This window comes from Ranitomeya variabilis, chromosome 5 (genome assembly GCF_051348905.1).
Source record: "Ranitomeya variabilis isolate aRanVar5 chromosome 5, aRanVar5.hap1, whole genome shotgun sequence".
In the NCBI taxonomy this organism is placed as follows: domain Eukaryota; kingdom Metazoa; phylum Chordata; class Amphibia; order Anura; family Dendrobatidae; genus Ranitomeya; species Ranitomeya variabilis.
Genome location: NC_135236.1, coordinates 39,774,399 through 39,789,713, shown reverse-complemented (window position 1 = coordinate 39,789,713; position 15,315 = coordinate 39,774,399). Strand labels below are relative to the sequence as shown.

Sequence of the window (15,315 nt, the reverse complement as noted above, 5' to 3'; positions counted from 1 at the left end):
TCAGAATCGCCCGATCTATCAATAAAAAAAAGGATTAACCTGATCGCTAAATGGCGTAGCAAGAAAAAATTCAAAACGCCAGAATTACGTTTTTTTGGTCACTGCGACATTGTATTAAAATGCAATAACGGGCGATCAAAAGAACGTATCTGCACCGAAATGGTAACAATAAAAATGTCAGCTTGGAACACAAGCGCCGGACTGACCATCTGGCAAATGCCAGAAGGGCCTGTCTGGTCATGGCTGCCTTGTCTGCTACGTTGTTAGCAGAATCGGTGTTCTCAAGATACCCATACTGTTAAGAGTTTTGATGAAGCACAAAGTTGCTGACTCCGTCACTTACCCCAGCAGGCCACAGGTATCATTATTATTATTATTATTTATTGTTATAGCGCCATTTATTCCATGGCGCTTTACATGTGAGGAGGGGTATACATAATAAAAACAAGTACAATAATCTTAAACAATACAAGTCATAACTGGTACAGGAGGAGAGAAGACCCTGCCGGCGAAGGCTCACAATCTACAAGGGATGGGTGAGAATACAGTAGGCGAGGATAGAGCTGGTCATGCAGCGGTTTGGTCGATCGGTGGTTACTGCAGGTTGTAGGCTTGTTGGAAGAGGTGGGTCTTCAGGCTCTTTTTGAAGGTTTCGATGGTAGGCGAGAGTCTGATGTGTTGTGGTAGAGGGTTCCAGAGTAGGGGTGATACACGAGAGAAATCTTGTATACGATTGTGGGAAGAGGAGATAAGAGGGGAGTAGAGAAGGAGATCTTGTGAGGATCGGAGGTTGCGTGCAGGTAAGTACCGGGAGATGAGGTCACAGATGTATGGAGGAGACAGGTTGTGGATGGCTTTGTACGTCATGGTTAGCGTTTTGTACCGGAGTCTCTGGGCAATGGGGAGCCAGTGAAGGGATTGACAGAGGGGAGAGGCCGGGGAATAGCGGGGGGACAGGTGGATTAGTCGGGCAGCAGAGTTTAGAATAGATTGGAGGGGTGCGAGAGTGTTAGAGGGGAGGCCACAGAGCAGGAGGTTGCAGTAGTCAAAGCAAGAGATGATGAGGGCATGGACTAGAGTTTTTGCAGATTATTGGTTGAGGAATGTACGGATTCGTGAAATATTTTTGAGTTGAAGTTGGCAGGAAGTGGAAAGGGCTTGGATATGTGGTTTGAAGGAGAGATCAGCGTCAAGGATTACCCCAAGGCAGCGAGCTTATGGGACTGGGGAGAGTGGGCAGCCATTTACTGTAATGGATAGGTTCGTTGGGGGGGTGGTGTGAGATGGGGAAAGATGATGAATTCTGTTTTGTCCATGTTAAGTTTCAGAAATCTAGCAGAGAAGAAGGATGAAATAGCGGATAGCCATTGAGGGATTCTGGTTAGTAGGGAGGTGATATCTGGTCCAGAGATGTAGATCTGTGTGTCATCAGCATAGAGGTGATACTGAAAGCCATGAGATTCTATGAGCTGTCCCAGGCCAAAGGTGTAAATGGAGAAGAGCAGGGGCCCTAGGACTGAACCTTGTGGGACTCCGACAGATAGGGGGTGAGGTGAGGAGGTGGTGTGTGAGTGGGAGACGCTGAATGTCCGGTCTGTTGAGATCCAGGATAGGGCCAAGTCTGTGATGCCAAGGGATGAGATGGTCTGTAATAATAGGGAATGGTCCACTGTGTCAAAGGCAGCCGACAGGTCGAGGAGGAGGAGGACAGAGTAGTGTTGCTTGCTCTTGGCGGTTAAGAGGTCATTGGTGACCTTAGTTAGGGCAGTTTCAGTGGAATGGTGTGACCGGAAGCCAGATTGTAAGCGGTCAAAGAGGGAGCAAGAAGAGAGTGGCACCATCATAACACCCCAGCAGCAGGCACGCTGTCTGGGTGTTATGTTTGAATCCAATCTCTCCTTCACCTCCCACATACAATGTCTTGCCCGCTCGTGCCGCTTACACCTAAAGAACATCTCTAGAATCCGCCCTTTTCTCACCATGGAGACAACAAAAACCCTCACTGTCGCCCTAATCCACTCCCGTCTGGACTACTGTAACGCTCTATTAATTGGCCTCCCCCTCACTCGACTTTCCCCTCTCTAGTCCATCCTTAATGCAGCAGCCAGGGTCGTCCATCTGGCTAATCGTTACTCGGACTTGTCCGCTCTTCGCCAGTCGTTACACTGGCTGCCCATTCATTACAGGATACAATTCAAAGTACTTGTTCTCACCCACAAAGCTCTCCATAGTGCGGCACCCCCTTACATCTCCTCCCTCATTTCTGTCTATCGGCCTAACCGACCTCTGCGCTCTGCAAATGACTTTCGACTAACCTCTGCACTAATCCGTACCTCCCACTCCCGACTCCAAGACTTCTCCCGTGCTGCGCCAATCCTCTGGAATGCTCTACCCCAAGACATTAGGACCATCCACAACTTGCATAGCTTTAGGCGCTCGCTCAAAACACATTTGTTCAGAGCGGCCTATCACGTTCCCTAATCAAACTCATTTTATGTTTTTGTGCGTGTGTAACCCATTCACTACTTCCATCTACCCCCCACTCCCTGAAGATGGCTGGACCATCATTGTAAGTACACCATTGTAAATACACACCTGTGCTTTGTATCTCCCCACCTCATTGTGGATTGTAAGCTCTCACGAGCAGGGTCATCTTATTTTGTCTTATTTTTGCTTTATTACTGTATTGTTAACGTTGTTACCTATGACTGTTGTGTTTGAAACTGTTAAACTGTAAAGCGCTGTGGAATATGTTGGCGCTATATAAATAAAGATTATTATTATTATTATTATTATTAGAGATGGGAGGACAGTTCAAGGTAGACATGTTGTTCCAGTAGTTTGGAGGCATAGGGGAGAAGTGATATAGGGCGATAGCTAGATACAGAGGATGGGTCAAGAGAAGGCTTTTTGAGGATAGGTGTGATGGAGGCATGTTTAAAGCTTGAGGGGAAAACACCAGTTGTTAGTGATAGGTTGAAGAGATAGGTTAGGTTTGGGATGAAGACTGTGGTGAGGTTTGGGATGAAGTGGGATGAGAGCGGGTCAAGTGCACAGGTGGTGAGATGCGATCTTGAGAGTAGAGTGGAGAGTTGATCTTCTGTAATGGTGGAGAAGTTGGTTTTGGAGGTGGAGGGCAGGAAAGTCGGACGGAAGGGCTCTGGGGGTTGTTGACCAAAACTGTCTCTGATGTTATCAATCTTCTGCTTGAAAAATGAGGCAAAGTCTTCAGCTGATATAAGTGGGGAGGGAGGATGTGCTGGGGGACAGAGGAGAGAATTGAAGGTGTTGAATAACTGTTTAGGGTTGTGAGACAGGGAGGATATGAGAGATGAGAAGTAGGTTTGTTTAGCTGTTGTGAGTGTGGTCTTGAAAGTAGTGAGGGACTGTTTGAATGCGATGAAGTGGTCGTTGGAGTGGGATCTTTTCCATCTGCGCTCAGCAGCCCTGGAAGCTCGCCTCAGTTCTTTGGTCAGGCTGGTGTGCCAGGGCTGTCTGTTGATTTTGCGAGCTTTGGTATGTGTAAGTGGGGCAGCAGATTCCAAAGCTACAGCTATTGTGGTGTTATATAGAGCGGCAGCATCATCCGCATTGTGTAAGGAACTTATATGTGTGAGAGGGAGGAGGGATTCAGAGAACGAATGTAGGTCAAGATGTTTAAGATTTCTGCGAGGGTGTGAAAGTTTGTGGGGTGGGGATTGTAGACATGGAGTGGAGAGGGAAGAGAATGTAAGAAGGTTATGGTCAGAGAGAGGAAGAGGTGAGTTAGAGAGGTTAGAGGGAGCAGAGGCGGGTGAAGACGAGGTCCAGTGTGTGACCATCTTTGTGGGTGGCTGTAGAAGACCATTGAGTGAGGCCGAAGGAGGAAGTGAGAGACAGAAGTTTAGTGGCAGCTGAGAGGGAAGTGTCAATGGGGATGTTGAAGTCACCCATGATGATAGTGGGGATGTCTGCAGAAAGGGAATGAAGTAGCTAGGTGGTGAAGTGGTCAAAGAAGATGGTGGCTGGCCCTGGGGGGCGGTTAATGACAGCCAGTTGGAGGTTGGAGGGGGAGTAGATGCGCACAGAGTGCACCTCAAAGGAAGGGAGGGTAACAGAGGGTGGCAGTGGGATTGGGGTGAAGGAGCAGTTATCTAACAGGAGAAAACCAACTCCTCCGCCATGTTTGCTGCTGGGGCAGGGTGTGTGAAAAAGGTGGAAGCCACCGTAAGAGAGTGCAGCAGGGGAGGCTGTGTCAGAAGTGGTGAGCCAGGTTTTGGTGATGGCGAGGAAGGAAAGTTTGGTAGTAACAAAAATATCATGGATGTAGGAAAGCTTGTTGCAGACAGAGCGAGCATTCCACAGAGCTCCTGTTAGTGGGACTGGAGAAGCGGGGGCTTGGTGAATGGGTATAAGGTTAGAGAGGTTACGGAAGTTTGTGATAGAGCATGGATGGGAGGTAGAAATGACTGTGGGAATGTGGTGAGCAGGACCAGGATTTGGAGAGATATCACCAGCAGTGAGAAGGAGCAGAGAAAGTGTTAGCAGGTGGGAGCAGGAGAGGGCATGAGGGGGCTGTCTGTGTTTGGAGAAAGAGGATTGTATGTTAAGGAACAGTTCAGAGGAGGAGGTGAGATGGATGGGGAGGATTGAAGCAGAGATAAACAGTTCCTTACTTGGTGTAGGGATTAGGGGAGGTAGCATAAAGTGAAGGATTATAGGGGTGAGAGTGAAAATAAACAGAAACATTGTTTACAGTGACTGGCCAGTTACCTTCAGTTCCCTTCAGGTTCAATTCAGGTTTTAATTCTACTGTAATCTTCACACTTCTAGGACACACTTATAGCAATCACACTGCAGACTTTAGCTATGCAATATATGTACAACTAAGTGCATTCAGGTGTAAAGCAGAGAGGAGTGGTCTCTGCTCATCATGGACAGAGAATTAAGAGTGGACCAGATGCATACAATCAAGCCAGAGTAAAAAAACGTCATAAATAACACGGGCGGGGTAAAGCTGGGGTTAGCTGAAAGGCATACCATGTGGATGCTAGGTGCAGAGGTGAGTCTATGTGCAAAGCTGGGTGATGTACTATGTGCACTTCATAGACAGACAGCAGGAGAGCAGGAGAGCTGGGTGGATGAACATACCTGTCGGAAGAATAGAGATGCTTGTTAGAGTGCAATGGTGGAAGGTAGCAGGGCACAGTCTTTATACATCTTTCAGGTTTTAATTCTACTGTAATCTTCACACTTCTAGGACACACTTATAGGAATCACACTGCAGATCATTTATCATTAGAAATATTTGGTCTTGTAGAAAATCTTCCTTTCCTCTATCCAGGGTAATATTAGTAATATATCCCATCTGGTTCATGGAGATGGGGACAACATGGGCCTCTGTGATTTAAAATGTCAGCACTGAATTTTAGCCCCAGTCTGTACCTGTCTCTCACCTAGGGAGCTCAGAACTCTTGCTGTTCTCTGAGGATAGAAAAAAAAGCCTCAAAACAAGTGTCTGCAAATAGAGTTTCTGGTTTGGCTTCTTATCCCAAGGCATTTGATAATGGTCATTAAAGTGTCAATATTGACTTTTAGGTTTGTTCCACCCAATAGGCACTGCTAGAGTTAAAGTATTCTTCCTTCTCTGAAGAGTACTGTTTGTCCTGAAATAAAAGCACCACTCCAGCAGGTTTTTTTTTCCAGTGCTGGAGAGGTGCTTTTAACCTATGCTCCCTGCCCTCTGTCTTATACTCACTCTCCTGCATTTTAACCATTTTAGGGCGCTGCTCTGGTCCCACAGCACCATCTTGTTATCACAGCTTCTGACTGGCCGGAAGTCAGAAGCTACATCACAAGTTCTCAAAGCAAGTCAATGAGAACCAGGACGTAGCGAGAATGAGGCTCTCATAGACTTGCATTGAAGAGTGACCTCCAGCTCACTCCATGAAACACTGGAGAAGCCAACAGGTCACAAACTGCCAGAGAACAAAGGGAGTGGTGATGATAACAGATGAAGAAGCTAGAATGTTAGAACAAGAAATAGAGCAAGGAACTTGGGTTTGAAGCACCACTCCAGCAGTAAAATAAAAAAATCCAGCTGGAGTGGTGCTTTAAAGCATTATCTCCCATTAGAGTTTTAGTAGATTAGGCAGCTGAGAAAGGAAGAGTTAATAGCTGTCCCTGCAGATGGGAGGAGTGTTTGAGTGTAAGAATAGAAGTTACTTCTTGCTTACAGAGTGTTAGCAGTTAGTTGTGAAGCAGGGGCGGACACCGACAGCTTGGGGCCCCTGTGCAGGAATTGTGCCTGGGCCCCCCTCCTTTTAAAGCGACAAAGGTATATATATATATATATATATATACATACTAAGGGACTTTGTTGTACATAAGTGAGTACACTTAATCGATAATGTCTTCCTCCACCTTCCCCTGTTTGTAAATCCATTATAAATCCCCCTTCCTCCCATCCCAATCCCCCACACCCCTCATTGTCCTCCTCCCCCCACATCCCATTATTGCCCTCTCCCCCACCCCCATGATTGCCCTCTTCACCACCTCCATCATTGCTTCTCCCCACCACCCCATTATTGCCCATACCACCACCTCCATCATTGCCTCCTCTCCACCACCCCAATCATTGTCCTTTCCACTGCCATCATCATTGCCTTCTCTCCCACTACCCCATCATTACCCATTTTTACCACCTCCATCATTTCCTCCTCCCCACCACCCCATCATTGTACTTTCCACTGCCATCATCATTGTCATCTCCCCCACCCCCATCATTGTCTTCTCCCCCACAACCCCATCATTACCCATTCCACCACCTCCATCATTTCCTCCTCCCCACCACCTCCATCATTGTACTTTCCACTGCCATCATCATTGTCTTCTCCCCCACCAGTACCCATTCCACGACCTCCATCATTTCCTCCTCCCTAACCACCCCCATCATTACTCATTCCGCCACCTCCATCATTGCCTCCTGCCCACCACCCCATCATTGTCCTTTCCACTGTCATCAACATTGTTTTCTCCCCCATCATTACCCATTCCACGACCTCCATCATTTCCTCTTCCCCACTACCCCCATTATTGCATATTCACCACCTCCATCATTTCCTCCTCTCCACAACCGCTATCATTGCCCTCTCGGTCAACCCAATCATTGCCTTCCGCCCCATCATTGCCCTCTCCTCCACCTACACACACACAGCACCATTCATCTCTCTGCACACACACACACAGAGCACCATTCACCTCTCTGCACACACACACAGCACCATTCACCTCTCTGCACACACACACAACTCACCTCAGATCTGCGCACGGTATTCTCAAGCCACACTATCATTGCCGGCAGCTTCCTGTCTCGCACAGCCATAGCGCTGAATGATGACATCATTCAGCAACTGCTGTGTGAGACTGTCAGGAAGCGTGGGCAGGAAGCAGGACGGATCCATTCCCTGCAGCTCCACTGCCATTTTCTCTGCCAGCCCCACATGAGGCAATCTGGCCAGGGGCCCCCCTGAGCCTCGGGGCTGGATAAACTGGCCAGATTGCCCTCATTATTAGCCACCCTGCAGGGGCCCCCCAGAGCCTCCGGGCCCTGCTGCAGCAGCACCAGTTGAACTGACGGTATGTCCGCCCATGTTGTGATGTGAAGCCATTCATAGGGAGTGTGAAAGACCAGATTGCACACTGATGATTGTGACAGCTGAGGCCATACAATGACGAGTGTGTGAAGGGAAGAAGCAGAACAGAGATAGCAAGATTCTGTAACTGGATCCAGTGGTAGAGTAATACAAGCAGAGTATCCTGGACTCTGTGTGGTAAAGTGGATAAGAGACAGAACAAGAGCTCAGCTATAGTAATAATAATAATCTTTATTTATATAGAGCCAACACATTCTGCAGCGCTTTACAATTCAGCAGTTCATATCGAACAGTCATAACAAAGTTAACAATAATACAATAATTAATGCAAAGATAATGATGACCCTGCCCGTAAGAGATTACAATCTACAATGGATATCTTGGATGGTGCCACAATTCTATGCTGTGACGGTGTTAAGTAAAGGACAGGGGCCTCAAACAGTCACTGGAACTGGGACCCTAACTGTCCCTCTCATGGGGGGTACTCATGAAGGTAGAGAGGCCCGGGTCTCTGACCTTACTTTGCTCCTGTTAAACTCTGATCTGTCCCCTCCCCCATTCCATGAGACAGGGGACCGAAATGTAAGGTAAACAAGACAAAGACAAAACAGGGATGACAGAAAACCTCTATCATACAAAAGCACTAGCCAACAATAGGGAGGAGGATAGGGATAGGGATGAATAAGCTAAATGGGAACAGGGACCAGGAAACACACACATACTACAGCAAACCACAGAACTCTACTACACTACACTACACTACCACTACTACTACAACAACAACAACTCCACTTCAACTACTCAGCTTATCACAGGAAGAAGAATCTTTCACTGGCAAGGAAGAAACACCCAGAGCCAGTATATATAGAAGGAGTAAATGATAAGCCGTTGCAGCTGAGAGCAACCAGGCAGTATGATCTCAGCCAGCATGGGAAGAATACTTTACTCCTTCAGCACTGAAGGAAATCCTTTTAAAATAGGACATTGATAGTAGGTGCTCTCATCCGCTGGCCTACCTGTCTTTAGAAAGACCAAATGGACCAGAGCTCATCCCATTGAATGCCTCCACACCTTCACCATGTGTAAAATACTAAGATAACACAGGCTGAGGGTAGCACACTATGGTTATAATGTAATGGATCTACAACAGTCAACAACATGTAGTACAGACAGCAAATACACAAGATGGTGGCTTGGCGGGAATTAGAACATCTGCGAATTTGGGTCTTCCAGGGCCAACTACCCTGACCAGTAGTACCCTGCTTTGGAGTGAACCCACAGAGTGGAAGTAGTGGCAAGCTTAGGAATCTGGCATATTGAGATATGTGGCCAGGTGACCTGATTGAGAACCGTGATTGGGACAAATGTCTTTGTGTGCTCAGTAATGGTCAATGGAGCATATCTGTATTCCTCCAGATTGTGCCATGGTTCCTTGGTTGCTGTCCTGAAGAGTCTCTTTTATACCCACATGTCTCTTTTGTACCCATAGCTGTCATTCAGGGCATTATCCACAGGTTTCTGGGAAGGTGGGAGGAGTAATCTCTCATTGAGTGTTCAATTAACCAAAGTTTGTAGTATAACAGACTGCAAGGGCTGATTCAATAGGTAGTCAGCAGATAGGTAGTCAACAAATTAACAAACATTGATTTTTCAATTAACCTGCATCTTTGTCCTCCATGGTTAATAGAATAATAAGCTGCAGGGGCTGATACAGTAGGTCATCAGCAGGCATTCAACAAATCAACATAGAATAAGTCAACATACAAGAGTCAACCTGCAGGCCCGTATGAACAATGGCTCATGTCTCTTGACATATTGAATAATGCGTCTGGCACAATTAAGAATAAATACTGTGACATCACTTTCCTCCCTCTTCTTAATCAGCCCCATAGTCTTTGGGGCCCTGTAGGGGGTCACTGTTGATGAGGCTGCCAGACGTGATAGGCTTCAGATCATCCTCCACTTGTCTGGGACAGTCCATTTACATTTCTTTCAGCACAGATACAAATGTAAGAGGTTTCACCATCATGAGAATGAAACATTGTATCATCCAGTTTTCTCAAAGCATATTCCATGTCTTCCTTGTGAATAAACTTCATAATCTCTATTCCATCCTTGTGGTGTACATCAACAAAGCCGACATGTCCAGCTTCTCTCATATGATCACATAGATCTTGCCAACTTCCCGATGGGGGAAGTCCTGAGACTCTGTAATCAGCTAGTAAGGACAGGGGTGCGTTCCTCCTGCGGGGTCCTCCATATCCTCCCCCTGATCCCCGGTTGGACGGGAGAAAGTCCACACGTAACCCTTGATAGCCAAATTCATATCCATTGCCTTCAAACATGGCATCCTCCATATCCCGCGTATCCTGAAAGCTGATGAAGGTGAACGGTGTGGCACCACCTCCTCTGCTATTCTTAAGCTCGATGGCACGGCTCCACTCATACCGATGTAACAACTCCTCTAGCTCCTGGTCCCGTACATTGGCCAATAAATTGCCCTTGTAAATGTGCCCCGTCTGCGAGCGCTGACCCCCAGCCTGGGAGATGGCCATTGGCTTGGTTAATGGTGTTCTGGGTGGACAATATCTGGGTTGACCAGTGTGATGGAAGACCCAGTGTTCTGAGATCCCTTAGCTTGTATATCACTGACCTTGATTGGCTGTATGTGGCTATGGAGGTTAGCTGGTGTAGGGTTGTCAATCGTTTTATAATGTAGACAGGGCATATCACTTCATCAGCTGCTGGTGTCCCCCAGAGGTAGTGTCAGACCTTAATGGCTTGTCTTGGCGGGTTGTGACCAAGTGGGTTGGCAGGCTGGCTCTAGACATAGGGCCTCAGCCCTGTAGACAATCTTTGGCCCTGTGTCCAAGGTACCCGCACATATAACAGCACCATGGGTTGGGCAAATGACGGGTCCTGTTTGTAAACCTTTGTCCTGGCGGGGTTTCTGCTGCTAGTGGGATAGTCCTGCTCAAACAACTGGTGGATCTTGAATCCTTGGATGATGGGTGTCCTGGAATTGGTGAGCATATTGTATCTCCAGTGGGATCGATTGGCTGCTTGCTCGTGGTGTCAGGCTTCTGGTCAGCTGCATACTCTCATATTTCTGGGGCCATTATCTCCAAAAAATTCTCAGGCATGAACACGTTGCGTAGAGGCGATACAAAGTCGGGGACTTGGAGTGATATCTCTCAGAGGTGAATGTAAAAAGAGCCAACAGGCTCTTAATAGTGCAATAGTCCAGGCAGTCCTGAGGCCCAAGTGACCAGACAGCATCCTGTGCCCGGCCAGTCAAACTAGTCCACAGGTATTTGGCCTAATCAGCTGTGGGCACCTGGTGCATCAGCTTCAGGGTCTCAAAGATTTGCACATGTTCATCAAGCTCTGTGATGGAATCATTAAACACTGGCACGTCTCTGTTGTGGAGATGATTTCCTTGGTGGTAGGCCATCATGGAGGCAGCGTCCAGCGCTGGCGATAGGGATACTGGAACTCCCCATACTGATTCCATAACACAAGCCCTCTCCTTGCTTGAGTCTCTGGGATCCAATGCGATCAACAATTCCTGAATTCAGTCAGCTTGGGACTAGGTTTTGATTCCAGACTACCACTGATTTCTTAATAATAATAATAATAATAATAATAATAATAATAATAACAAGAAGAAGAAGAAGAAGAAGAAAAAGAAGAAGAACCATTCTCTTTTTCACAAGATAAATAAAAAAAAACTTTGAAAACAACAGTTCTGCCTTCATGTTTTTGGAGTGTGCCGGGGTCAGAGCTTTTGTATTACCACTGAATCATTGACTTGGCAAGCAATTTCCTCTGGGTCCACCTCAACCGTGTTTTCATTATCCTCAACAATAACAGGGTCTGTACCACAGGACTGGAGTATAGCAAATGTGGTGCCAATATTCAAAAAGGGGACAATAACTGAACTCGGAAATTATAGGCCAGTAAGCTTAACCTCTACTGTGGGTAAAATCCTGGAGGGCATTCTAAGGGATGCTATACTGGAGTATCCGAAGAGGAATAACCTCATGACCCAGTATCAGCACGGGCTTACTAAGGACCTGTCAGACTAATCTGATCAGTTTCTATGAAGAGTTAAGTTCCGGACTGGACCATGGGAACCCAGTGGACGTAGTGTATATGGAGTTTTCAAAAGCTTTTGATGCGGTACCACACAAAAGGTTGATACATAAAATGAGAATAATGGGGATAGGGGAAAATATGTGTAAGTGGGTTGAGAGCTGGCTCAGGGATAGGAAACAAAGGGTGGTTATTAATGGAGCACACTCGGACAGGGTCGCTGTTAGCAGTGGGGTACCACAGGGGTCAGTATTGGGCCCTCTTCTTTTTAACATATTTATTAATGACCTTGTAGAATTTTAATATTTGCAGATGACACTAAACTCTGCAGGGTAATCAATACAGAGGAGGACAATTCTATATTACAGGAGGATTTATGTAAACTAGAAGCTTGGGCTGATAAATGGTGCTATATTAATAAATAATAATAATAAATGGCAAATGAGCTTTACTGGGGATAAATGTAAGGTCATGCAATTGGGTAATGCAAATAAGATGTATAATTATGTGTTTCAATGTAAAACACTAGGCAAAACTGTCAATGAAAAAGACCTGGGTGTATGGTCGGACAACAAACTCACATTTAGTGGCCAGTGTCAGGCAGCTGCTTCAAAGGCAAATAAGATAATGGGATGCATTAAAAGAGGCATAGATGCTCATGAGGAGAACATAATTTTACCTCTATACAAGTCACTAGTGCGACCACACTTAGAATACTGTGCACAGTTCTGGTCTCTGGTGTATAAGAAAGACATAGCTGAACTGGAGCGGGTGCAGAGAAGAGCGACCAAGGTTATTAGAGGACTGGGGGGTCTGCAATACCAAGATAGGTTATTACACTTGGGGCTGTTTAGTTTGGAAAAACGAAGACTAAGGGGTGATCTTATGTTAATGTATAAATATATGAGGGGACAGTACAAAGACCTTTCTGATGATCTTTTTAATCATAGACCTGAGACAGGGACAAGGGGGCATCCTCTACGTCTGGAGGAAAGAAGGTTTAAGCATAATAACAGACGCGGATTCTTTACTGTAAGAGCAGTGAGACTATGGAACTCTCTGCCGTATGATGTTGTAATGAGTGATTCATTAATTAAATTTAAGAGGGGACTGGATGCCTTTCTTGAAAAGTATAATATTACAGGGTATATATATTAGATTCCTTGATAAGGCGTTGATCCAGGGAACTAGTCTGATTGCCGTATGTGGAGTCGGGAAGGAATTTTTTTCCCCAAAGTGGAGCATACTCTTTGCCACATGTTTTTTTTTGCCTTCCTCTGGATCAACATGTTAGGGCATGTTAGGTTAGGCTATGGGGTGAACTAGATGGACTTAAAGTCTTCCTTCAACCTTAATAACTATGTTACTATGTTACAAAGTTCTGGAGATTCCAATGGACCAATTCCTGGATCAAATCTGAACAAGCGTCGGTGGCCGGGTATTCAATCAGTCGAATCTGGCACAGCTCCTGTAATTTCCATTTCTTGTTGTGGTTGTATATCCCCTCCGGTCTTCTTCACAAGACAGAGCTAGTGGGGTGGACATGGTGGCATCCGAAACCTCTGTATATGCCTCACCTATGGTCTGCTGGGTCTGTCTATGTGCCTCCCTGGTTGTGGAGCCCTTGGATGGTAAAAAGTTGGGAGACACAAAGGGTTAATAGCAGCGATAACGGAGTGCGTAACCCGCGGCATAACGCGGTCCGTTACAGCTGGCATTAACCCCGTGTTTGCTGTGACTGGAGGGGAGTGTGGGCGCTGGGCACTGACTTCAGGGGAGTAGGGAGGGACTAATCGGACTGTGCCCGTCGCCGATTGGTTGCGGCAGCCATGACAGGCAGCTGGCGAGACCAATCAGCGACGCGGGATTTCCGTTACGGAAGTTGAGGACAGAAAGACGGAAGTACCCCTTAGACAATTACATATATAGATAATACTGCCCCTATGTACAAGAATATAACTATTATAATAATGTTCCTATTGTGACGTAGCTTTCACTAAGCGGGTTGGGGTACACTCACTTGGCAGCGATATTCAAACATACAGCCACAGTTTCTTCATTTAAGTGAGTACAATTCTGGTTTATTACACAGCCATAAACCTTTATAGGCCATGTAAACTTCACTTAGCCGACATACAGTCCATTCTCTTCAGCAGATACATCTGCACAGTTTACAAAAGTCTATCTGTCCTATTAGTCCATTTCAACTGTGGTTATGTCCGCCCAGTTCAATAGCTGACACCTGTCAGTGCACATAATTCCCCATGCCCTGGGTTACCTGCTGAACAGCTTTTCAGGCAGCACCAACTTCGTATTGGTCCTGGCCCTAATCCAGACCCTTATTAGCTTCCTAGACTTTCAGGAGCTCCAGCCAGCTCCAGACTCACAAATGGCCTTATTTTTTCCCTATGTGGTTCCCCCCACCCCAGGAAGCATACAGGACCGTTTTAATATCCCAGGACCACACCCCTGGGAGGTATGTGGTTAACCGGACCCACCCATCACTTTCTGGTAAACTCTTAAATCCTGCCCTAATCAAATATACAGGTTTGTGGGACATGATCCAGCAAACTGTTCTAAATTTAGATTGCAAACACCCTCTGTCTGTACAATACATTCCCGTCTCTCATAATACAACTAGTTGGTACATCACACTATGTACAAGAATATAACTACTATAATACTGCCCCCTATGTACAAGAATATAACTACTATAATACTGCCCCTATGTACAGAAATATAACTACTATAATACTGCCCCCTATGTACAAGAATATAACTACTATAATACTGCTCCTATGTACAAGAATATAACTACTATAATACTGCCCCTAATGTACAGAAATATAACTACTATAATGCTGCCCCCTATGTACAAGAATATAACTACTATAATACTGCCCCTATGTACAAGAATATAACTACTATAATACCGCTCCTATGTACAAGAATATAACTACTATAACACTGCCCCTGTGTACAAGAATATAACTACTATAATACTGCCCATATGTACAAGAATATAACTACTATAATACTGCTCCTATGTACAAGAATATAACTACTATAATACTGCCCCCTATGTACAAGAATATAACTACTATAATACTGCCCCTATGTACAAGGATATAACTACTATAATACTGCTCCTATGTACAAGAATATAACTACTATAACACTGCCCCTGTGTACAAGAATATAACTACTATAATACTGCCCCTATGTACAAGAATATAACTACTATAATACTGCTTCCTATGTACAAGAATATAACCACTATAATACTGCCCCTATGTACAAGGATATAACTACTATAATACCGCTCCTATGTACAAGAATATAACTACTATAACACTGCCCCTATGTACAAAAATATAACTACTATAATACTGCTCCTATGTACAAGAATATAACTACTATAATACTGCCCCTATGTACAAGAATATAACTACTATAATACTGCTCCTATGTACAAGAATATAACTACTATAATACTGCCCCTATGTACAAGAATATAATTACTATAATACTGCTCCTATGTACAAGAATATAACTACTATAATACTGCTTCTATGTACATGAATAT

At 45.4% G+C, this 15,315-nt stretch overlaps 1 pseudogene; it reads right to left on the bottom strand.

Annotated features, from left to right (window-relative positions):
* Positions 1-9,586: 9,586 nt before the first annotated feature.
* On the bottom strand, positions 9,587-10,189 carry LOC143774823 (serine/arginine-rich splicing factor 9 pseudogene; annotated as a pseudogene).
* Positions 10,190-15,315: the final 5,126 nt, after the last annotated feature.